At 53.5% G+C, this 23,755-nt stretch overlaps 1 long non-coding RNA gene and 1 pseudogene across 1 annotated transcript; one reads left to right on the top strand and one right to left on the bottom strand.

Annotated features, from left to right (window-relative positions):
- Positions 1-318: 318 nt before the first annotated feature.
- LOC135988735 (oocyte zinc finger protein XlCOF6-like) lies at positions 319-7,499 on the bottom strand (annotated as a pseudogene).
- Positions 7,500-18,554: 11,055 nt separating this feature from the next.
- On the top strand, positions 18,555-21,683 carry LOC135988968 (uncharacterized). The gene is made up of 3 exons (XR_010606257.1): positions 18,555-19,088; positions 19,259-19,408; positions 20,471-21,683. It is a non-coding gene; the product is annotated as an uncharacterized LOC135988968 (long non-coding RNA).
- Positions 21,684-23,755: the final 2,072 nt, after the last annotated feature.

Raw genomic sequence — 23,755 nt, 5'->3', positions numbered from 1 at the left:
TGATTAAGGGAGTGGAGCATCTCCCTTATGAGGAAAGGCTGAGGGAGCTGGGGCTCTTTAGCTTGGAGAAGAGGAGACTGAGGGATGACCTCATCAATGTTTATAAATATATAAAGGGTGGGTGTCACAAGGATGGAGCCAGGCTCTTCTCGGTGACAACCAACAGTAAGACAAGGGGTAATGGGTTCAAGCTGGAACACAAGAGGTTCCACTTAAATTTGAGAAGAAACTTCTTCTCAGTGAGGGTGACGGAACACTGGAACAGGCTGCCCAGGGAGGTTGTGGATTCTCCTTCTCTGGAGACATTCAAAACCCGCCTGGACACCTTCCTGTGTAACCTCACCTAGGTGTTCCTGCTCTGTCAGGGGGATTGGACTAGATGATCTTTCGAGGTCCCTTCCAATCCCTAACATTCTGTGATTCTGTGATTCTGTGATTCAAATGGTGCCTGCGCCCTACAAGGCCATTATTGGATTTATGGGCAGTATGCCTACAGAAAATTGCTCCCCTATTGGACTGGAATATGTTATGCAGGATATATTAGGCCCTTTTTATTTTTCTCTTACCCCAAATTCAAGGAAATACGTTAGGCATTTGAGTATATGATAATCTAGTAAGAGAAAAACAATTGATTGATACCTCCCTTACTGGTGGAAGCACTCAAAAGTGGGTAAAATATCGATGGCCACCAGAACGAGTTATACAGCATTATGGGCCAGCCATTTCGAGCCCGAATGAATGGATCAGGGGTGCTCAAGAACCTATCGATAACTTAAACCATAGCACCTGGTTACAGGCCATCCTAGGAATTGTTACCAATGAGACCGCCCATGCTTTTGATCTGTTCGCACATCAAGCCACACAGATGCAAACAACGATTTTCCAAAATTGTGTGGTTCTTGATTACTTGTTAGCCCAAGAAAAGTGATTCTGTGGTAAGCTAAATGATTCTAATTGTTGTTTAAAGATTGATGACAATGGTCAAGTTGTTAAGCAAATCACCATGGGAATAGAAAAGCTAGCCCATGTTCCTGTCCAAACCTGGAAGAGTTGGGAAGTCAAACCCTCCTCTTGGCTTCCAGGTGCCCCATGGGTTAAACGCATTCTGTTTTATAAGTTATGTGGTGTTATATTGTTGTTACTCCTTCCCTGTTTAATTCACTGAAATATGCAATTTATAGACGCTTCACTGCAGGGTGATGTTATACCAGGCTGAGCCTGAATCCACAGTTATACAGACTGTATAAAATAACGCTCTTTTCCATACTTACCTGTTTTCACTATTTTCCTGCCACCATGGACAAAGAAGCAACAACCTTTGAGCCACAGGGTGGTGTCAGGGACCATATTTTAAGTTAAATGTCTCAAAGTTTGTTTGCTCCTGACTGTCTCTGCCGTGAACAGCTACATCATTTTTCCGGACACCTGCCTGGCTACAAGTCAGAGAGAACCTGCACAGCTACAGGCAAGAGAGGACTTGCCTGGCTACAAGCAATCACCTTCCCCTGCTGAGGCACACACAGTGCTACATGGGACCAGCATGCTGGGACTGAGAGCATGCAGAGAAGTGCAGACTTGGCAGTATGTGCCATTGCCCAGGAAACAACATCCCAGAATAGCCCCAAAATGCCTTAAAGAAGTCTGTATGACCAGACAGTAGCACGTGTGCGATCCAGAGACCCCCACCAGCAACAGGTACTACGTGTGTACCTCTCAGGGATGTAAGGGGGGGTCATTTTGTGAGTGATGAATGAGCTGCCTTCCTGAGACGCACCGCCCCGCCTACTAAAGAGAAAACGCTGCTGGATCGATCCATGGTGGTCCCTTGCAAATCTGTCCCAACCGCTCACTAGGTTTCCTCCTCTCCCGTCTCCTTCTCCCTGTTCTATCCATATTTCCTTATGCTTGGTGTACTGGTTAGACGGAAAGTGAGTTAATCTTCTTCATGCAGTTAAAAACCTATTCTTTTTCATAGCTAGCAAGGTTATTATTTGTGAGGGGTGAGGCAGCTGGGAAGGGCGGCATAGATGGTACAGACCTTGACTGACATCCAGACTGACCAATAAGACTATTCCACGCCATTAGTGTCATGCTTCATATTTAAGGAGAGTTGCAATCTGACAGCTGGCAACAGAGTCAGAATGTAGTTAAGGCAGAGACGGGACACACAGGGATGGAGACCCATTCTGGTTCTGCTCCATTGCAGGGAAGTTCTGTTTGAGAGTTGCATCAGTTCAGCCTTTTGCCATCCTGCCGTGTTGCAGTGACCTCTGGGCCTTCCTGCCTTTTTGCATGTTGATGGGTTGTAGCTGCTTTGTTTTGCTCAAGTAGACACAAGTTCAGTGAATGTGAGTGAAACTTTACAACACACAGTTTTAGATTTCAGCAAATTTAGCTACTAACTAATGCAAAGCTGACAGTATACTAAAAAAAAAAAATCACACAAGCTTATAATTCTAAGTGATTAATTCTATCTAAACTGTATTCCTTTAAGCTAAATGACTGATACAAAACTTAAACAGCACTCATCCAGTGATCTATGTAAAACTCGTGGGCTGAAATGAAGACAGTTTAGTAGAAGGGGAAGGGAATAATGACAATGATGATAATGATGTAAGAATACAGAAAACAAGTGATGCACAACACAATCACTCACGACCTACTGACTGACGCCCAGCCCATCCCTGAGCCACAGTGCCCCTGGCCAGCTCCCCCCAGTTTCTATACTGACCAAGAGGTCAGATGGTAAGGAATAGCCCTTTGGCCACTTTGGGGCAGCTGTCCTGGCTGTGCCCCTTCCCAGCTGGCAGGGCATGACAAGCTGAAAAATCCTTGACTGCTCAGCAACAACTCAATCAGCCACGTAATTGGAAAATTCTTCTCATTCTCAATCCAAAACACAGTACTATACCAGCTATTAGGAAGACAATTATCCCAACCAAATAAGGACATCCCCCTACAGCAGCCCCCAGCACCCCACTAGCCTCTCAGCAGCAGATTCAGGGGTGCTGGGCTGCAGAGGTGGCTGCAGGCTGGGGGTGCCTTGGGTGCAAAGGTGAGCCAGCATGAGCCTCTCCTTCCAAACAATGCAACGGAAGGGTTTGGCCTTTGCCTGTCCCCCCACTGCAGACAGACACCCTGTCTGGCACTACACACATTCCGGCACCACCCCCAGGCCCCAGTGCACCTGCTGGTGTCTCTTCAGGTGTTTCTTCTCCCTGAAGTTCTTGCCGTACTGGGTGCAAGCGAAGGCATCTCCCTGGTGTGGATGTGCTGGTGGATGATGAGGGTCTCCTTATCCCTGAAGCTCTTCCTGCAGTCAGTGCAGGCGAAGCGCTTCTCCTCGGTGTGGATGTGTTGGTGGATGATGAGGCTCTTCTTCTGCCTGAAGCTCTTGCTGCAGTTGGTGCAGGTGAAGGGTTTCTCCCCAGTGTGGATGCGCTGGTGACTCAGCAGGTGCTGCCTCTGGACAAAGCTCTTGCCGCAGTCGGAGCAGGAGAAGGGCTTCTCCCCAGTGTGGATGCGCTGGTGGATGATGAGGCTCTTCTTCTGCCTAAAGCTCTTGCTGCAGCTGGTACAGACGAAGGGCTTCTCCCCAGTGTGGATGCGCTGGTGGCTCAGCAGGCTGTCCCTGCAGACAAAACTCTTACTACAGTCAGTGCAGGAGAAGGGCTTCTCCCCAGTGTGGATGCGCTGGTGGATAATGAGGCTCTTCTTCTGCCTGAAGCTCTTGCTGCAGTTGGTGCAGGCAAAGGGCTTCTCCCCGCTATGGATGCGCTGGTGGATGAAGAGGCTCTTCTTCTCCCTGAAGCTCTTGCCACAGTCAGTGCAAGCAAAAGGCTTCTCTCCACTGTGGATGCGCTGGTGGATGACAAGGGTTGACTTCTTCCTGAAGCATTTGCTACAGACGATGCAAGCGAAGGGCTTCTCCCCACTGTGGATGCGCTGGTGACTCAGCAGGGTCTGCCTTTCGATAAAGCTCTTGCCACAGTCGGTGCAGGTGAAGGGCTTCTCCCCAGTGTGGATGCGCTGGTGGATGATGAGCTTCCTCTTTTCCCTGAAGCTCTTGTCGCAGTCAGTGCAGGTGAAGGGCTTCTCCCCAGTGTGGATGCGCTGGTGATTGATGAGGGTCGACTTCCTCCTGAAGCTCTTCCTGCAGTTGGTGCAGGCAAAAGGTTTCTCCCCGGTGTGGATGCGTTGGTGACTCAGCAGGTGTTGCCTTTGGACAAAGCTCTTGCTGCAGTCAGTGCAGGTGAAGGGCTTCTCCCCTGTGTGGATGCGCTGGTGGATGATGAGCCTCTTCTTCTGTCTGAAGCTGTTGCCACAGCTGGAGCAGGTGAAGGGCTTCTCCCCTGTGTGGATGCGCTGGTGGGTGATGAGGCTCTTCTTCTCCCTGAAGCTCTTGTCACAATTGGTGCAGTGGAAGGGATGCTTACGCACGTGGCTCAACATGTGGACATCCAGTTCCATCTGGTTCTTGAAGCTCTTGTCGCACTCAGAGCACCTGGGAGGGCCCTTCTGTAATGGTTGGCGTTCTGGGAGGATGGGGAGGTGGAAGTTCCCCAACCAGGCCCCCTGGCTCCCACCTGGCTGGCTCAACGCCAAGCCCCCATGATGCTTCCTGCCCGAGTTCGGCATCCCTGAGAGCAGGGTGTTCTCAGTCCCAGCACGCTGGTCCTGTGTAGTGCTGTGTGAGCCTCGGCAGGGGAAGGTGATTGCTTGTAGCCAGGCAAGTCCCCTATTGCCTGTAGCTGGGCAGGTTTCCTGGGGATCGTAGCAAGGCAGGTCTTCGAGGAGTGACGTCACTGTTCAGAGACAGGAGCAAACTCACTTTCAGACATTTAACTTAAAATATGGTCCCTAACAGCTATTTGCCATCCATTCTGTCACTTTAAAAAACACCAGGTCTCCAGCACCCTCCTGTCAGCATCTCAGGAATCCCCTTGGTCTCCCTGTGTGTCCTGGAGCTGACAGCTACTGGGGAGAAGAGACCAGGGTCACAGCCAGGGACAGGATGGGCACGTGGGACCTCTCCCCATGGGGAGCGGCATGGACACTCTGCCAGCCTCACACCCTTTCAGGCACATGGATCACCTGGAGCAAGGGGACGGTGCCAGCTGAGCCCCCAACCCCCTACCATACCCCTGGTACCTACCTGGCACAGGAGTTTCATGCCTTTGTCGCTCCCTGGGGGGATCCGGCACACATAGTGTCTCTTCTCGCTCCATCTTGCAGATGATCTCTGGCTTGTCGGTGGCCCAGCCTGTCCGGGGCACAGACAGAATCCCCCTCTCCCGCACTGCCGGGACAGCAGCACCGGCCCCCGCACCCACAGCCCCAGCATCCCCCCCACCCCGCTCCTCTCTCCTGCCCCTGCCAGGCTGCGGCTTCAGCCCCCCCGTCCCTGCACCTGCAGCCCCTCTCGCCTCGCCCTCGTCACCTTGGCCACTCTCCTGTGGACAGGACCCCTGGGAACAGCTCAACACTGTAGCACGGAGGTTTAGACTAGGCATGAGGAAGCATTTCTGTACCAAGAGGGTGGTCAAACCCTGGAACAGGCTTCCTGGAGAGGCAGTCAATGCCCCAAGCCTGTCCCTGTTTGAGAGACGTTTGGACAACGCCCTTCACAACACACTGCAACTTGTGGTCACACAGTTGGACTAGATGGCCCCAGTATGTCCCTTCCCACTAAAATAGGCTATTCCATGCCATCCTGTCTCCCAGGACCGCTCTCCACAGGAGGCTGCCTGGCAGGGTCAAACCTGCAGTCGGAACCACTCTGGCAGCAGGGGAGACCAGCTGGATTTTCCCGTTCAAGAACTCCAGCTCAGTTAAACAGGTGAATTCCAGCTTGACCCCAGCCCAACATCACCAGAGAGAGTCCTCACCCAGCGAGGCGACCATCTGGTAGTTCTCCAGCATCACCTCCCGGTAGAGCTGCCGCTGCCAGCCCGACAGCTTTGCCCACTCCTCGGGGGAGAAGTAGAGGGCCACGTCCTCAAACGTCACCGACATCTGCAGCAAGAAGCAACCCGGCTCAGCACGCCCCACCGCACGTTTGCTAAACACCTCTGCTGAAATCCTGCTGCTGCCGGGCAGGGACCCACTGGCACCACGGAGTCTGGCATCCTGAGTGTAGCGCTGGGAGATCTTGGAGCATCCTGTGCCAGGGAAGGACGAGGGCAGAGGAGCAGTTTTGGCACAGCCGTGTCGCACAGCAGGGCCACCGGGGCACAAGGGTCTTGCTCAGCCCACCAGCTGTGCCAAGACAGTGGCAGGGCTGGCAGGTTTAGAGGCAGGTTTCCCCTGCTCGTGCCAGATTGGGGACCCATGCCAGAGCAGCCGAGACTATGCCGTGTCCCCCACCCATATTACAAACCAGATCACCCCCCAGGCCCGGGCACAGCACCGTGACACAAGGCCTGGCCCGAGGCCTGGCAGCAGGCACGCTCCTGCCTGCCCCTGCCCGTGCTGCGGCTCAGCGGGCAGGAACGGGAGCACCCTGCGCCGCACCGGGTCTCAAACCACTGCTCTCCCGCACCGCCCCGCACCAACCGGACCCGCAACTCGGCCAGTCCGACGGGCCGGGGCCGTGCCTGACCCCACCTTGCCGCAGCAGCCTGGAGCCCGGCGCGTCGCTGCTCTTGGCGGGAGATGGAGCCCGTGCAGGTATTGATCCGGGAAGAGGGAGGCGGGATGCTCCGGATTCCGCAGGAGATGCCTGGCCCGTCACCAACTGCATGGGAGCAGCGAGGACAGATGGTCCCTGCCAAGCACAACATTTTCAATAAGAGATCAGGGGCACAAGTTCACTCCACTGCCCACAGCTGCCTTCCCTGCACCCCGAGCCTGCACAGCTACTGGGAAAAGGACCCACCAAAGAGCGTCACACAAGAACCCTTCCAGCTCCAGGAAAGGCCGAGAAAGAGGCACGAAGAGTTTTGGAGGCTCCCGAGTGGCCGAACCTTCCTCCCCTGCCCCCCAGCGGCAGCAGGCAGATGTGCAGGGGTGTCCCGGGGCTCTGAGCAGCCGGCCCGGCCCCAGCCCAGCCCTTCCCAGCGCCGGTGCCGCCAGGGCCGGATCCAGGGGGGCCCGGGCGGGTGGGCCACGGAGCAGCGTGTCCGCGTTGCACGGGGGCCACGGGGCGAGGCGGGGAAAGGCCGGAGCGCCGGGGGGAGCCGGGCCCTAAGGGGAGTCCGGGGGGGGCCGGCAGGGCTGGGGGGCGGCCGGCGGAGGGGAGAGCACGGGAGAGGCCGTCGGGGCCGGGGTCCCCTCCCGGGGCCGCCCGGCGGGGGATGCCCGCGGCCGGGGAGCGCCGGGACCCCGCGGGGGGGCAGCGCCCATCCCCGTGCCGCGGGCCCGCCGCCCGCCGCCCCTACCTGCGCCGGGGCCGCGCCGCCAGCCCGGCACGGACAAAGGCGGCGCCGGGAGCCGCCGGCAGCGTCAGCCCGGGAGGGCCGCCCGCCGCCGCTGCAGCACGGGAGCTGGAGTCCTGCCGCTCCGCCCCGCCCCGCCCCGCTCCGCTCGGCTCGGGGGGGCGGGCACCGGGGAGCACCGCTGTGGCCTGGTGGCCCCTGGCCCTGCCCCGCAGCCCTGGCCCCGCGGGGCCCCTGGCAGGGAGTCCCGGCACCGGGGGCACCGGCACACGGCGGGACGCGCGGGGGGCAGTCGGGGCGCTGCGGCGTCGCTGGGCTGCTGGGTCGGGATCCTCAGGGGATCTGTCACCAGCAGTGACTTCGGGCCCTGCTGTCACACGGCGGTGTTGAGATCGCTGTCGTGGTTTAACCCGAGCTGGCAATACAACCAGGATAGCCGCTCGCTCACCCCCTCCCCTTCCACCTCTAATAGGGGAGAAAATCGAAAGGGAAAATCTTGGATTGAGATAAACACAGTTTAATACAATAACAAAATACTAATACACTACTAGGAAATATATATATAAAATAGAAATAAAATTTACTCAAGGCAATTTCTCACAAACACACTGAGCAACCAGGTCTACAAAACAGCACCTGGTCCCAAAGCCGATCGCAGAGAGAGAAAAGAGAGGAAAAAGGCAGAAAGGCTCATAGGCCTCTGCAAAACGGCAAAAGGCCGGACCAAACGTACCGCAGCGAACTCCTCTGGCTCTGACAAAAGAGCGAAAAAGCATGAATGGATTTGTGGTATGCACCTTCTGTAGGAAGAAATTACAAGTTCCTTCAAACAGATCAGAATCTTTTGTCCCTTTTCTGGAAACTGGAGCAGCCATTTTCCTAGGAGTTCTTCCTCCTAACTCACGTACCCATTCCTGAACAGGTGAGGCAAGAAGCCGGCTTGGCTGAGCAGGGATATTCTTCTTGAACTACGGCGTAAAAAGAAAGCACATGGTCAGTGGAAGCAAGTCAGGCGTCATGGGAGGATTACAGAGATGCTGCTCACCACTGCGGGTAGGAAATTCATGTGGTCAAAGCCCAGCTAGAGTTGAAGGTGGCTAGTACTGTGAGGGACAGTAAAAGCTGAAACGTTTCATGCTTTCTTTGCCTCGCTCTTCCACACTGAAGATGGGCTCTGGGCCCCCCATAACCCTGGGCTAAAGAACTGTGGCTGCGAGAACAATAATTCAGATCAATTCAGAACATGTGCAGGATTTACTGCTCTGGCTAGATCCCTACGGGTCGATGGAGCCTGATGGGATTCATCTAAGGGTACTTAAGGAGCCGGCTGATGTCACAGTGAGACCTTTCTCCGTGATTTTCCCACACTCCTGGGAATCTGAAGAGGTCCCGGTTGACTGGAAGTCAGCCAGTTGAATCACGACTGTGGTCACGGGGTGGATGTGTGGCAGATGCACTTCCTTACCCCCACCACCCCTCTGAAAGCACCAAAGACTTCTAGGCTCATGGACCACTATGGTCTTGTGCACACTCCTTGGTCAACAGACATGGCCCTTGACCAATGAAACACCTTGTTTGAGAGAAATTGCTGGACCACTACCATAAATGACCACAGCTCAGATTCCACTTAGGATATAAATGGGGCTGCCAGGGACTCCCACACAGTCCTCTTGTCAAGGACTGAGACACTTTGCTTGATTGGTGAGTGATTATACCTTCTGGGTACCCTTGAGAGTCGTCACTGTTTATGAGTGGGAAGATGCGCATTTTGAATCATCATTCTAGAGTTTGGGGATTACTTGAGTCTGAATCGGCTGTGTAGTAATTGAACTCTTAACAGGTATACAAATCTGTGTTTTATAATGTTGTTGGAGTGTTGTATAATTTTGGAAAAACCCCGTTTCTAGTTGGTGCTTCGCTAAACAGTTCTAGTTAGAATAAAGTCTGTTAGGAGCTTATCACCTGCCTAAATTAATTTTTGGGGTGCCTCCATGACAAATGCTCATCCCTAGCAGCTGAGATACTGGTCTGTACAGATGGAGAGGGGAACCTTTCTTCAAATTGCCAGGATCTTTGGACAGTTTCTCACCTAACCTGTCTGGCAGTTTCTCCACTGTGGAGATACAGGTCTGTAGGAAGTTAGGGAGCCTGCCTTCGTCTCACCAGAGTTGGCCAGCCAATTCACCCGCTGTTTGTCCCTCACCTTCTATCCAGGATATTATAGCCAATGGGCTGACATATGACAATGGTGTGCTCCGTAGAAACCTCTGCCACATGGGTTGTGTGCATTGGATTTCATCTGGATCTGTGGGTAAATGGATACTTCTGGATACTTCTCCAAGGTGGTCCACATGCCTGGGTGACAGGTCACATCTCCCTTGAAGGGCTGCATTTCCCTCACACCTGATAGAAGTCACCTACAGAGCCTGAGGGTTTGCGTCTTTTTCCCAGTTGCATTGTCAATGCCCCCTTCCCTATACAGGGATCCCAGCTGCTCGGCTTCCCTGTCCTCTAATTCCAGGGTACTGGCCCCATTGTCATATACTCATACAATGTCCTGAGTTGGAAGGGACCCACAAGGATCATCGAGTCCAACTCCTGTCCCTGCATAGGACAACCCCAACATTCACACCATGTGTCTGAGAGCATCGTCCAAACGCTTCTTGAATATTGTCAGGCTTGGGACGTGCTTGCGATAGAGCAGTGTTTAACCACACGGGTGGTTAGTAGGTTGAGAGAGGTTCTCCTTCCCCTCTACTCTGCTCTGGTGAGACCTCATCTGGAATATTGTGTCCAGTTCTGGGCCACTCAGTTCCAGAAGGACAGGGAACTGCTGGAGAGAGTCCAGCGCAGCCACGAAGATGCTGAAGGGAGTGGAGCATCTCCCGTGTGAGGAAAGAAGAATATAATATTATATAATATATTCTTTTGGGAAGAATATAAGGCTGTTGTCAGAGGATGTAGGGAGACAACTAGGAAAGCTAAGGCCTCCTTGAGTTAAACCTGGTGAGAGGGGTCAAGGACAACAGGAAGAGCTTCTTCAAATACATGGCAGATAAAACTAACACCAGAGGCAATGTAGGCCCACTGATGAATGGGGTGGGTGCCCTGGTGACAGAAGATACAGAGAAGGCAGAGTTACTGAATGCCTTCTTTGTCCCTGTCTACTCTGCCGGAGGCTGTCCTGAGGAGCCCCGTACCCCTGAGGCCCCAGAGGAAGGCAGGGCAATGGAGGAGTTTGCCTCAGTTGATGAGGACTGGGTTAGGGACCAGTTAAGCAATCTGGACATCCATAAATCCATGGGTCCAGATGGGATGCACCCGCGGGTGCTGAGGGAGCTGGCTGAAGTCATTGCTGGACCGCTCTCCATCATCTTTGCCAAGTCTTGGGAAACGGGAGAGGTGCCTGAGGACTGGAGGAAAGCAAATGTCACTCCGGTCTTCAAAAAGGGCAAGAAGGAGGACCCGGGCAACTATAGACCGGTCAGCCTCACCTCCATCCCTGGGAAAGTGATGGAACACCTTATCCTTGGTGCCATCTTAAGACATATCAAGGATAAGAGGGTCATCAGGGACAGTCAACATGGCTTCACCAAGGGGAAGTCGTGTTTGACCAACCTCATAGCCTTTTATGAAGACGTAACAAGGTGGATTGACGATGGCAGAGCAGTGGATGTGGTCTACCTTGACTTCAGCAAAGCATTTGACACCGTCTCCCACAGCATCCTCACGGCAAAACTGAGGAAGTGTGGACTGGATGATCGGGTAGTGAGGTGGACTGCAAACTGGCTGAAGGAGAGAAGCCAGAGAGTCGTGATCAATGGGGCGGAGTCTGGTTGGAGGCCTGTATCTAGTGGAGTGCCTCAAGGGTCAGTTCTGGGACCAATACTGTTCAATATATTCATCAATGACTTGAATGAGGGAATTGAGTGTACTATCAGCAAGTTTGCTGATGACACCAAGCTGGGAGGAGTGGCTGACACGCCAGAGGGCTGTGCTGCCATCCAGAGACCTGGACAGGCTGGAGAGTTGGGCAGGGAAAAATTTAATGAAATATAACAAGGGAAAATGTAGAGTCTTGCATCTGGGCAGGAACAACCCCAGGTTCCAGTACAGGTTGGGGAATGACCTATTAGAGAGCAGTGTAGGGGAAAGGGAGCTGGGGGTCCTGGGGACAGCAGGGTGACCATGAGCCAGCACTGTGCCCTTGTGGCCAAGAAGGCCAATGGCATCCTGGGGTGTATTAGAAGGGGGGTGGTTAGTAGGTCGAGAGAGGTTCTCCTTCCCCTCTACTCTGCCCTGGTGAGACCTCATCTGGAATATTGTGTCCAGTTCTGGGCCCCTCAGTTCAAGAAGGACAGGGAACTGCTGGAGAGAGTCCAGCCCAGGGCCACAAAGATGCTGAAGCGAGTGGAGCATCTCCCTTATGAGGAAAGGCTGAGGGAGCTGGGTCTCTTTAGCTTGGAGAAGAGGAGACTGAGGGGTGACCTCATCAATGTTTATAAATATATGAAGGGTGGGTGTCACGAGGATGGAGCCAGGCTCTTCTCGGTGACAACCAACAGTAAGACAAGGGGTAATGGGTTCAAGCTGGAACACAAGAGGTTCCACTTAAATTTGAGAAGAAACTTCTTCTCAGTGAGGGTGACGGAACACTGGAACAGGCTGCCCAGGGAGGTTGTGGATTCCCCCTCTCTGGAGACATTCAAAACCCGCCTGGACGCCTTCCTGTGTAACCTCACCTAGGTGTTCCTGCTCTGGCAGGGGGATTGGACTAGATGATCTTTCGAGGTCCCTTCCAATGCCTGACATTCTGTGATTCTGTGATTCTGTGAAAGGCTGAGGAGCTGGGGCTCTTGAGCTGGAGAAGAGGAGACTAAGAGGTGATCTCACTAATGTTTATAAATATATATGAAGGCTGAGTGTCAGGAGGATGGAGCCAGGCTCTTCTCGGTGACAACCAATGGTAAGACAAGGGATAATGGGTTCAAGCTGGAACACAAGAAGTTCCACTTACATTTGAGAAGAAACTTCTTCCCAGTGAGGGTGCCAGAGCCTGGCCCAGGCTGCCCAGGGAGGTTGTGGAGTCTCCTTCTCTGCAGACATTCCAACCCGCCTGGACACCTTCCTGTGTAACCTCATCTGGGTGTTCCTGCTCTGGCGGGGGGGTTGCACTGGATGAGCTTTTGAGGTCACATCCTATCTCTGACATTCTGTGATCCTGTGATTTAAAGCAAAGTGCGACTTAACAGAGTTTGATGGCAAGATCCAATCTAGTACTTCCTGCATGGGGGAAATATGCTAAGGACAATCTAGTGAGAGTTGTTTTAGAGTGATTTATACATGGACAGGAGATGTGAAAGGGTAGAGGGAGGCCCTGAAGTTGAGTCACCAGGTTCAGAATGGAACCCCTCACTCTCTAAACTCCTTCTCAGAGAGAAGTCCAGGTGCGGCTGGATCTCAGCTTAGTCCTAGACATGGCCAATACTTCAAGACAGAGAGGGTAAAAACAAAACAGGAAAGGGAATATATGAGTTTATGGCCAAAGGATTGTATGTGCTCACCTGATTCTTTATAATGCTTGACTAGGATTTCAAAGTGTCATTATTCTGCATTTCAACCTGCTTACCTCCCCTCCAGTAGCCTGGTGCCAGGTTGCTCTGAAGTCCAGATCCCAGGTCTCTTGAAGCCAACTATCATTAAAGCTTATAGAAATAAAGCTAGCCCATGTTGCTGTCCAAACCTGGAAGGGTGGGGGAGCCGATCCCTTCTCCTGGCTTCCAGATGCCCCATGGGTTAAACGCATTCTTTTTTATATGTTATGTGGTATTCTAATGTTGTTACTCCTTCCCTGTTTAATTCACTGTTTCAAATATGCAATTTACAGCCACTTCACTTCACTTCACTCAGGGTGATGCTATATCAGGCTAAGCCTGAATCCACAGTTATACACATTGTATAAACTTACACTCTTTTCAACACTCACCTGTTTTCGCTACTTTCCTGCCACCATGGATGAAAAGCAACAACCTTTGAGACATGGAGTGGTGTCAGGACCATATTTTAAGTTAAATGTCTCAAAGTTTGTTTGATCCTGTCTCTGCTGTGAACAGCCACGTCATTTTCCAGAGACCTGCCTGGCTACAAGCCACAGGAACCTCCCCAGCTACAGGCAATAGGGGACTTGCCTGGCTACAAGCAATCACCTTCCCCTGCCGAGGCTCACGGGACCAGCGTGCTGGGACTGAGAGCATGTGCAAAAACGCTGACTGGGCAGTACCTGCCCAGGAAACAACATCCCAAAATAGCCCCAAGATGTCTTATAAAAGACTGTATGACCATGCAGTAACGCGCGCGCGATCCAGAGACCCCCACCACTGACAGGTACTACGTGTGTACCTCTCAGGGATGTAAGGGGTGGTCATTTTGTGAGTGATGAACGAGCTGCGTTCCTGAGACGCACCGCCCTGCCTACTAAAGAGAAAACCCCACTGGATCGATCCATGGTGGTGTCTCTTGCAAATCTATGCCCACTGCTCACTAGGTTTCCTCCTTTCCTAGTCTGCTTCTCCCTGTCCTATCACTATTTTCTTACCGTAACACACAGGCATCCATTTACAGAAGTGTTTAATAAAGTTCCATAGTTAAGCAGCATTTGACCTGATTTGCATCTTAATCTCACTCTGAGTATAATTAACGAATTTCTCTGGCTCAGGGCTTCCCAGACCACATCGTAACAGGATTATATGAGTTTATGGCCAAAGATGTGCACATTCAATTCTTTATATTGTTTGATGTGCTGGCTTGACTGAGAGTGAGTTAATTTTCTTTATGCAGTTAGAAACCTTTCCTTTTCATAGCTAGCAGGGTTATTGTTTGAATTTAGTTCGAGATCAAGAAGATAGCACCCCGGACACAGCTAATGTTCTTAATTGCAATTGTCTGAAAGCCAAGGTCTCTGAGCTCTCTGCCCAGAGGTGTGAGGCAGCTGGGAAGGGGGACATAGATGGGACAGGCCTTGACTGACAGCCAGACTGATCAAAAAGAATATTCCATGCCACTAGCATCATGCTTCATATTTAAGGAGTGTCAGGATCTGACAACTGGTGGCAGAGTCAGGATGGAGTTGGGGCAGAATCGGGCCAGACAGGGACGGAGACTCATTCTGGTTCTGCTCTGTTTTGGGGAAGTTCTGTTTGGGAGTTTCATCAGTTCAGCCTTTTGCCATCCTGCCGTGTTGCAGTGGCCTCTGGGCCTTTTGTGGGGGACTGCGGCGGGTCCGTGGATTCCCTGATGGAGGGTATGGGAACAGAGATTGACCTTGGAGATATTAAGGTGTTCCTGTGAGAAAGAAGGGAGTAAAAGAGCAACATTGACAACAGCAAAATTAGCCAATGATATGTTACTATTGCAGCCTGTAACCAATAGAAAAAAGACACGTGTTGATAAAGACTATATAAAAAAGCATTTGTGGCAATAAATGGAGACTGCTGTTTGTACATAAGAAGAACTTTGTCTGTGTCATTTGTCCATCTTAACTGCCACAGCCTTTCAGCCTTTTGTGAACGTTGATGGTTTGTAGCTGCTTTGTTTTCCCCAAGTAGACACAAGGCTGGTGAATGTGAGCAGAACTTTACAAGACACAGTTTAAGATTTGAGACAGCATCTGGACTATTGTGTTCAGTTCTGGGCCACTCAGTTCCAGAAGGACAGGGAACTGCTGGAGAGAGTCCAGCGCAGCCATGAAGATGCTGCAGGGAGTGGAGCATCTCCCGTGTGAGGAAAGGCTGAGGAGCTGGGGCTCTGGAGCTGGAGAAGAGGAGACTGAGGGGTGACCTCATTCGTGGTGATCAATATGGAAAGGGGGAGTGTCACGAGGATGCGTCCCATGAACGGGAAGGGCGAGGGCAGAGGGGAGGGGGTGGCACAGCCAGGTGGCACAGCAGGGTCACTGCGGCACTTGGGACTTGCTCAGACTTGCTGCAAGTCACCCCCTGCCACCCTGTGGGGCAGTACACCCCACCAGCTGTGCTGGGAGAGGGGCAAAGCTCAGAGGCCTAGAAGCCTAGAAAGGTTTCCTCTGCCCGTGCCAGATTAGGGACCTATGCCAGAGTAGCCGAGACTGTGCCCTGTCTCCCCATTGCACCACAAGCCACACCACCCTCTGGGGCTGGGCACAGCACCACGACACACGGTCTGGCCCAGCCTGTGGTGCGGCTCAGCGGGCAGGAATGGGAGCACCCTGCACCGCACCAGGTCCCAAGCACGTCTCTCCCACATCGCTTCACATCAACCGGACCACCTGCCTGGCTGGTCCTGCAGGTGTTCTGCTGCTGCTGCACCACAGCACCAACCACGGCAATCCCAGCCCGTGGTGTCCCCAGAGCTGGGGCCGTGCCTGACCCCACCTTGCCGCAGCAGCCTGGAGCCCAGCGCGTCGCTGCTCTCGGCGGGAGATGGAGCCCGTGCAGGTATTGATCCGGGAAGAGGGAGGCGGGATGCTCCGGATTCCACAGGAGATGCCTGTCCTGTCACCAGTCACACCAGAGCACTGCGCTGACTCACGTTCAGGGGTCTCTTACTTGTCTGCTGGGTGACCTCAAGACTCTCTGCGAGCCTCTGCGCAAGCTCCTCTTTGTTGGCCTTAGTAACAGGGAGGAGGTGGGGGCAAGTTTGGCTGAGGCGGCAGGTGAAATCCATCTTCTGGACAGCAGCTATTGCTACTTGTAGTTCCAGGTCAGAGAGACCTGTACAACACAATTCTTTTCCTCAGGCCTCTCTCCAAGTTCTTGTACAATTCTTTTTATCAGGGCATCTGTTCTCCAAGTCCCTGATGGCAATGCTCAGGCAAATACTGTTCTTCAAACCAACTCTTACACCTGTTCCCCCGTTTCTGGGGACTTGCTCTTGCTCTGTCCCTGCCAGCTGCTCCAGTGGGGGTCCTGCCCATGGGGCTCAAGGAAGGAGCAGAGGGAGCCCAGGGAGGAGGGTCTGCCCCCCAGCAGAGAGCCCAGGGAGTCCATAGATGCTAGCAGGGCCCATGGGGAGAGTGACACCGTAAAGTTGTCAAAAACACTCCTTAACACTGTTTAGAAAGTGTTAAAAACTTTTAATACAGCGCACAGGACGCTCAGAGGATTGCTTCTCTAATCGAGCATGTGTGTGATTCGCACTTCTTGGTATTTATTACATACACCTATTGCATATACATTTGTTTCTACCACTTAGTTAATGCATTAAACTCAGATTATTTACATAACCCCACCCTTTGCCAGAAATCCTTCTTTGGTATTTGAGAGGCTTCATCAGGGGTCTATAGTGGTCCCTGCTAGTCTTTGCAGCCTGGGAGTGGAGCATCTCCCTTATGAGGAAGGGCTGAGGGAGCTGGGGCTCTTTAGTTTGGAGGAGACTGAGGGGTGACCTCATTAATGGTTATAAATATATAAAGGGTGAGTGTCACAAGGATGGAGCCAGGCTCTTCTCGGTGACAACAAATGGTAAGACAAGGGATAATGGGTTCAAGCTGGAACACAAGAAGTTCCACTTAAATTTGAGAAGAAACTTCTTCCCAGTGAGGGTGCCAGAGCCTGGCCCAGGCTGCCCAGGGAGGTTGTGGAGTCTCCTTCTCTGCAGACATTCCAACCTGCCTGGACACCTTCTGTGTAACCTCATCTGGGTGTTCCTGCTCCGGCAGGGGGATGGGACTGGATGAGCTTTCGAGGTCCCTTCCAATCCCTGACATTCTGTGATTCTTTGTCATTCTGGGATTCTGTGGTGCCTCCCCAGTGTCGGATTCTTGATCTAATTTCTTGAACATGCATATTGTCATTTTGTGCTGCTACTCAGTAGAAGTCATGAAGCTCTTTCCTCATTTAGTGGAACATTCCACTTCCCCAGCTTGCAAGCCAATGACATCCCGCTTTGCCTCATGTCCAGTCTCTATAGAGCTATTGTTTCTCTGTTAGGTCGCTGTTACATTAGGCTTCGTCTTGCTACATTATGCCTAGGGGTTCCTAAAAGAGTTTTGTTCCTCTTATGGACAGGCATTCCTTGCATGACACCTCCACTCTTGCCCTGTGCAGGAGGAGAAGGAAGAGACCCCTTTGCGCCCCGGCCCCTCCGGCGGGACCCGCCGGCAGCACCCCCTCCTCGGCCGGCGGGCAGGGCTGCCCAGCGCGGACAGGGGCAGGGCAGGGGCTGAGGGGCTGCGGCAGGACCTGGGGGTCTCCCCCACACTCACCACATCTCCAGGGTCAAAGTGGGTTTCTCCACTCCTCCCGCTGCTTGGGGAAGCTACCGAGGGAGCAGACGGAGTGACGGCCGGCAGCCCCCGGCACAGCCCCGGCTGGTCAGTGCCATCTTGGGAGAGCGGTGGGTGCTTGTCCTGTCCACCCACGAGCAGAACTCTGCTGCGTTCTCCTCCCTCCTGCAGAACAAACGGGGACAGATATGGTGTATTAACAGCCAAAGGCACCTCTGAGCAAGCTGTGTGGGGAGGAACTGCAGCAGCAGCACACACTAGAAATCACAACAGGAAACTATGATGGCCTGTCATGGAGGACTCTCTGCTGAGGGGCACCGAGGCACCTGTTTGTCAGCCCAACAGGGATCTATTTGATGTTTTCTGCCTTCCAGGTGATGAGGTCTGGGATGCCACAACTTGTTAGAAACTTGGGCCATTATGCACTGTTGCTTTTTCATGTGGGCACAAATGTCATGGCCAGGTGGAACCTGGGCAGAATCAAGCAAGGCTGCAAAACTCTAGGGGTGCAGTTCAAAGGGATGGGTGCTCAAGTTATGTTTTCCTGTTTTTCCCAGTCAGAGGAAAGGGTGCAGGCAGGAGCAGACACATTATGTGAATCAACACTTGGCCGCCTGGCTGGTGCTGCCACCGGGGTTGTGGCTTTCACGCTGATGGGACACACAGTGATGACTCTGACCTCCGAGGGGGAGATGGGACTCGGCCGACTAGAAAAGGCGAAGGAATGTTTGCCAAGAGCAACCCTGCCCGACCCCCCGCGCGTCCCGCCGTGTGCCGGTGCCCCCGGTGCCGGGACTCCCTGCCAGGGGCCCCGCGGGGCCAGGGCTGCGGGGCAGGGCCAGGGGCCACCAGGCCACAGCGGTGCTCCCCGGTGCCCGCCCCCCCGAGCCGAGCGGAGCGGGGCGGGGCGGGGCGGAGCGGCAGGACTCCAGCTCCCGTGCTGCAGCGGCGGCGGGCGGCCCTCCCGGGCTGACGCTGCCGGCGGCTCCCGGCGCCGCCTTTGTCCGTGCCGGGCTGGCGGCGCGGCCCCGGCGCAGGTAGGGGCGGCGGGCGGCGGGCCCGCGGCACGGGGATGGGCGCTGCCCCCCCGCGGGGTCCCGGCGCTCCCCGGCCGCGGGCATCCCCCGCCGGGCGGCCCCGGGAGGGGACCCCGGCCCCGACGGCCTCTCCCGTGCTCTCCCCTCCGCCGGCCGCCCCCCAGCCCTGCCGGCCCCCCCCGGACTCCCCTTAGGGCCCGGCTCCCCCCGGCGCTCCGGCCTTTCCCCGCCTCGCCCCGTGGCCCCCGTGCAACGCGGACACGCTGCTCCGTGGCCCACCCGCCCGGGCCCCCCTGGATCCGGCCCTGGCGGCACCGGCGCTGGGAAGGGCTGGGCTGGGGCCGGGCCGGCTGCTCAGAGCCCCGGGACACCCCTGCACATCTGCCTGCTGCCGCTGGGGGGCAGGGGAGGAAGGTTCGGCCACTCGGGGGCCTCCAAACCCTTTCTTTTCCGTGGCTGTTTCTCGCCTTTACCGCAAGCTGGCTGGGTCGGTGGGCAACACTCTCTGAGTGCAGGGAAGGCAGCTGTGGGCAGGTGAGTGAACATGTGCCCCTGATTTCTTAAGGAAAATGTTGTGCTTGCAGGGACCATCTGTCCTCACTGTGCTGGTGACGGGCCAGGCATCTCCTGCGGAATCCGGAGCATCCCGCCTCCCTCTTCCCGGATCAATACCTGCACGGGCTCCATCTCCCGCCAGAGCAGCGACGCGCCGGGCTCCAGGCTGCTGCGGCAAGGTGGGGTCAGACACGGCCCCGGCTCTGGGGACACCACGTGCTGGGATTGCTGTGGTTGGTGCTGTGGTGCAGCAACAGCAAAACACCTGCGGGACCAGCATAAGACAAGGGGTAATGGGTTCAAGCTGGAACACAAGAGGTTCCACTTAAATTTGAGAAGAAACTTCTTCTCAGTGAGGGTGACGGAACACTGGAACAGGCTGCCCAGGGGGGTTGTGGATTCTCCTTCTCTGGAGACATTCAAAACCCGCCTGGACGCCTTCCTGTGTAACCTCACCTAGGTGTTCCTGCTCCGGCAGGGGGATTGGACTAGATGATCTTTCGAGGTCCCTTCCAATCCCTAACATTCTGTGATTCTGTGATTGTAACCTAGGAGTCTGCCAGAGCCTGGCAGCTCCCACTTGGTACCAGTGATAAGGCCACCTGTGTGGCCTTGGCTGTATTTAAACTGCAGCAAGAAGAGAAAGGAAAAAAAAAAAAAAGGAAAAACCTGGCTGCCTGCTGCTAAAACAGTGAAAGCGGGGGAAGAGGGTGCAGATCTGCTTGCTGCAAGCAAGAAATCTCCAAGGAAATTTTGGATGCTGTATTTCTGCTAGTACGGGCAGCTGAAGTATCTGGTAAAGCCAACACTACACTGATAGCACTGAGACATACCTGAAACAGGATTTCCAATAAACATAGACATGGACATATCCGATAAATACAAAAGCCAAAATGGGCTTAGCGACTCTGATGTACAAGTTTATGACAACCCTACAGGCTGACTGTATTCGATTACACTTGCAGATTTTTGACAACCTGTGGCTATTGTAGGGCAATATGATGAGAAAGCAAACAGACTGATATATTTGGAATGGAATATTTTTCCCAGTTCTTTCCATAAAACTATTACTCAGCTTCTAGAATTGATGGTTACTCTGATCAAAAAAGGCAGAGAGCATACTCAGGTCTTAATAGGCAATGAGCCATCTGTCATATATGTACCATTTGTGAAATCTGATTTTTATTTTTTTATTCACAATCTATGTCCTTGCAAACTGTGCTATCTGATTTTTTTAACAGCACAGCTTTTGGCATGCCTAAATGTAAATCGCTGCAGAATCTGCATGTCTGTGACATCAGGCCACAGACCGTACTTGTATTTGGTCCGATCCCACATGCTCGCACAGTTTTTGTTGATGGATGGCAGCTGCAGGCGCCCCCCTCACTCCAGTTAACACCTTCTTTGCCTATTTGGCTATTATCTCCTACAATAATGCAGTAAGTGTTTCTTTTGTGATGTCTTGGTATGGTTCCAGCTGTAGAGGGAGAGCACGTATATTGGGCTTACATCGTGGATCCACCTCTTTTCAGACCTCTAACATGATGGGATCCTGAAGTTCCTCTCTCCAACAATGACACACACTGGGTAGGTGGTGCACGGATACCACCAGCAGGTCAGGTGCTGGAAAACAGGGATTGGAATAAATTAAATCAAACACAACAGTATTTTGTTGAGACCCCTCCTGTATGTGTTTCTAACACACCAATTAACAATTGTCTAATGATGTCAGAGAAGTTTCACCTGTTTTATCAACAGCAAGAGAAGGGAGGGGTTGTTCAGGGCAATTTCACTTTTATTTCCATTCCAGGTCTTGAACACCAAGATGTAAGTCACAATTCTGCTTTGAAACCTCCTGCTGACATTCCAACATGCAAGGTTTCTAAAATGACCACAGGAGATGTTTTGAGTTTGTACCGGGCCCCCTGTAAATTAGAGGCACCAGCATATCAGAATGGGACAGATTTACATTATCGGGACTGAGGACCCAGAGGACATTTGATTTCAAATTCATCTAAGCCTGTTAATTTTTCACAAGTAAGCAATGAGACAGTAAAGTGGTCAGGACGTGGGTTGTCAGGACTGGTTTTGCAGGTACAAGTAAACGATAGCCTTAGTCCAGTTAATTTGAAAACCCGGTGATTAGCCTTGCCTTTTTTTATGAGGCACGTGGCTCATGGAAATTAGAAGAAAAGCCAAATCAGTACACATTAAATCTCACTCACTAGCATAGTGATACAGTTACGATTTCTACTTCACATCCTTATGTGCTGGCGGCTGCTGCCAACGTGCAGGTACCAATGAAGGATTATATCTATGTGGTAAATTTGACTAACCCTGGCTATGCCAATTGTCATCACCTTTATGGTCATTACCCTCGCTGTGTTCTCGCTGGTGGCTCTGTACAGAATGTGTGAGAAGAAAACTCCAGAGAGACAAGAGAACGGCACCGAACAGGCCCAGGCAGATAAAGAAGGTGTCAAACTTGTTTCTGTAAAGACAACTTTGCTGAGACTGGAGAGCACTCACCGCAGGGCAGGAATAGAACTCGACAACTCTTCACACCTCTGCAATAAATATTTGTGAAGCAACCCTGTTGTGGATGGGAGACCAAAAACTGAGGGCTGACTTCTTTGAGAAGCTCTTGCTCAAGCATGTGCTTCTCCCCAGTGTGGATACGCTGGTGGATGAGGAGGGTCAACTTCCTTGTGAAGCCCTTGCCACAGCCGGTGCAGGCAAAGGGCTTCTCCCCAGTGTGAATGCGCTGGTGCATCAGCAGGATTGGCCCGTGGGTGAAACTCTTGCCGCAGTCAGTGCAGGAGCAGGGCTTCTCACAGCTGTGCACCTGCCGCTGATTCAGCAGGTTCTCTTTGTAGATGAAGCTCTTGCCGCAGTCAGTGCAGTGGAAGGGACGCTCACACATGAACATCCAGCGCCGTCTGGTTCTTGAAGCTCTTCTCACACTCAGGGCACCAGGGAGGGCTCTTCTTTAATGGGTGAGGGTCTGGGAGGGAGGGGAGGTGGAGATGCCCCAGCTGGGCCCCCTGGCTCCCACCTGGCTGGCTGCAGGCCGAGCCCCCATGATGCCTCCCGCCCGGGTTTGGCATCCCCGGGAGCAGGGCGGCGAGGCCTGGCAGCACCTCTGGGACCTGCTCGGTCTCCCTCTGTGTCCCGGGGCTGACGGCCGCTGGGGAGGAGAGGCTGGGGTCACCGCCAGGGACAGGGTGGGGACGTGGGACCTCTCCCCATGGGGAGCGGCACAGGAAGCCCACCAGCCCCGCACCCTTCCAGGTTCGTTGATCCCCTGGGGCAAGGGGACAGTGCACCTTGAGCACTCCACCCCCTCACCAGAGTCCCAGTACCCACCTGGCACAGGGCTCTGGTGCCTCTGCCAGTCCGCAGGGGTATCTTTCACACACGGTGTCTCTTCCTGCTCCATCTTGCAGATGATCTCTGGTTTATCGGTGGCCCAGCCTGTCCGGGGCACAGACAGAAGCCCCCTCTCCCGCACTGCCGGGACAGCAGCACCGGCCCCCGCACCCACAGCCCCAGCATCCCCCCCACCCCGCTCCTCTCTCCTGCCCCTGCCAGGCTGCGGCTTCAGCCCCCCCGTCCCTGCACCTGCAGCCCCTCTCGCCTCGCCCTCGTCACCTCGGCCACTCTCCTGCAGACGGGACCCCTGGGAACAGCTCAAAGCTGCACCAGCGAGGTTTAGACTGGACGTGAGGAAGCATTTCTGTACCGAGAGGGTGGTCAAACCCTGGAACAGGCTGCCTGGAGAGGAGGTCGATGCCCCAAGCCTGTTCCTGTTTGAGAGACGTTTTGACAACACCTGTAACAACACGCTGCCACTTGTGGTCAGCCCCGAAGTGTCGCACTGTTGGCCTAGATGGGCATTTAGGTCCCTTCACACTGAAAGGGGCTGTTCTGCCCCATCTCATCCCATCCCGCCCCATCCCCTCTCCCAGGACCGCTCTCCACAGGAGGCTGCCTGGCAGGGTCAAACCTGCAATCGCAACCGCTCAGGCAGCAATGGAGACAGCTGGATTTTCCTGTTCAAGGGCTCCAGCTCAGATAAAGAGGTGAATTGTGGCTCGACCCCAGCTCAACATCACCAGAGGGAGTCCTCACCCAGCGAGGCGACCGTCTGGTAGTTCTCCAGCATCACCTCCTGCAGTGAATGAGGCATGGACTCTCTTTTTTAGGTGCAAGGAGAGGCATTTATTACAAATTCAGGCTTGCATTTGTAGTTGCTATGATGCTTGCTCAAGCATTTGCTGATTTGCTAAATTAGTCATTACATAAGCGATATATTTTGTGTTCCCACCAGTAATTTCCCAATTGCTTTCATTGCTCATTTTGCTATTACACTATATATCTCTCTGGGATATGCAACTTGATTCTCCGGCAAAGCATGGGCACATTCCCCAGCTAGATGACTGTAACCAGTTCCTCTTTGCCAATATGCGTTATCAATAGCCTCTGTAGTACAGTTCTCCCGAAAATCAGATAGCCGTGCAGTATAT

Source organism: Caloenas nicobarica, chromosome 1, assembly GCF_036013445.1.
Source record: "Caloenas nicobarica isolate bCalNic1 chromosome 1, bCalNic1.hap1, whole genome shotgun sequence".
Taxonomy (NCBI): Eukaryota; Metazoa; Chordata; class Aves; order Columbiformes; family Columbidae; genus Caloenas; species Caloenas nicobarica.
Note: the sequence above shows the minus strand (reverse complement) of the source record. Positions and strands in the feature narration are given on the sequence as shown.